The sequence below is a fragment of the Cebus imitator genome, unplaced genomic scaffold (genome assembly GCF_001604975.1).
Source record: "Cebus imitator isolate Cc_AM_T3 unplaced genomic scaffold, Cebus_imitator-1.0 Scaffold61, whole genome shotgun sequence".
Classification (NCBI taxonomy): domain Eukaryota; kingdom Metazoa; phylum Chordata; class Mammalia; order Primates; family Cebidae; genus Cebus; species Cebus imitator.
In genome coordinates this window covers 6,682,666-6,684,538 of record NW_016107376.1, presented here as the reverse complement: position 1 = coordinate 6,684,538, position 1,873 = coordinate 6,682,666, and positions in this window count along the sequence as shown.

The window sequence follows — 1,873 nt, the reverse complement described above, 5'->3', positions numbered from 1 at the left end:
GTGATCCACCCGCCTCGGCCTCCCAAAGTGCTGGGATTACAGGCTTGAGCCACCGCGCCCGGCCCTGTAACATTTATTTTCTATTCCATAACTACAGATATTGACATAGCATCTCATTGTCTCTTTACTCTGATTTTTTCATTGATTTTTTTTTTTTAGCTTCAGGGGTTACTTCCAGAACGTCGCAGCACATGTTATCACTTCTTGCATGACGTCTTTATAGAATTTGGTGACAATGTCGCAGTCCAGGAGAGAGGCCGGCAGCCAGCATCCCCAGCTCCTTGCAGTTTGCGCAGGCGGGGAGAACGCTGGCCGCCCGGGCTTCCCCTAGGGGTCCGTCCTGCATTCTCCGGGATTCCGCCCGCCCCAGGGTCTCAGGCCAAGAGATGGACCCGGGATCCCCCAGGAGCTCCCGACCTCACCTGCCCTACTTGGGCATCACGCGCGGGAATGTGACGCTGCAGGAGTGGCCAAGGGTTCTCAAGGACTCTGACGTTTGTCACGGTTTGAACCGAAGCCCCGGGCTTGGGGCGGGTGCAGGTGGAGGGTCCGCCTCTTTCTGGCCCTGGGAACGCCCCTCCGCGCGTGAGGAACGGCGAGGCAGCGTCTTCTTACTGCCCTCGCCTGGTGAGATGCGGGCACTGCTGCCAGGAGAAAAAAACTGAAGATGTCAATTCAGTTCATCGCCCTTCCCTTATTTATTAAAAGATCGGGACCTTGACCCGCACTGACAGTGATTGGTTTTCCTGACCAGTAAAGACATTCAAATGAGATGAAGCTACTTACACCTGTGTTTTTACCGTTCCTTTAAAATGCCATCATTTCACAACTATGTGAAACTCCCTGTCATCTCTCCTGCACGGCATTTATACAAGGATGTATATTTAAGTTCATACTTTTTTTTGTTTTGTTTTTGAGACAGAGTCTGACTCTGTTGCCCAGGCTGGAGTGCAGTGGCGCGATCTCGGCTCACTGCACTCCCAGGTTCAAGCGATTCTCCAGCCTCAGCCTACTGACTAGTTAGGATTAAAGGCGCGCCACCACGCTTGGCTAATTTGTTGTATTTTTATTAGAGACGGGGTTTCGCCATTTTGGCCAGGCTGGTCTCCAACTCATGACCTCAAGTGACCCGCCCTTCTCGGCCTCCCAAATTGTTGGGATTACAGGCCTGAGCCACCACACCCAGGCCAAATTGATGCTTTTTACCGAGTGATGAAGGGAACCCTTAAATGCAATTATTATCTGCCTTTTTAAAATTAGAGGGATCTGGGTTTAACATTTTTCATTTAAGATCACGGAGAATTAAAACAATAATTTCTCCGTAGGTAAAGTTTTCTTTCAAATAGCAATTTGGATTATTGGAAAATTCCCTAAGTAGGCGTCTTTAATAATTGTGTTATTAAAATAAAAATATTTTAGAACAATTGAAGCAGAACATTAATGGAATGTAAACATTATCGCAAGAATGAAAATTTCTTTCCCCTTTCGTATTAGGTATTTATTCATTTCTTATTAGAGTTGGCCTTTTGAAGATTACTTCAAAATTAGCTTTTCCCTCCACCCCTTCAAGCAATGTCCTTGGCTTACTTAAATATTGAAAGTAAACTTGCAGACAAGTTGAAAATGATCTAAGGAATAGTTTTCCCCATATATATAAATTAAATGATTTGTTAATAGCCATATTTGAGCAGCTAAATAAAATAGAATGGATTTTTAAATCTTGGATTAAATTGTTCAAACTGGCCTGGTGAGGTGGGTCATGCCTGTCATTCCAACATGGAGACTGAGGCGGGCAGATCACCTGAGGTCAGGAGTTTGAGACCATCCTGGTTAACATGGTGAAACCCCGTCTCTACTAAACATACAAAAATTA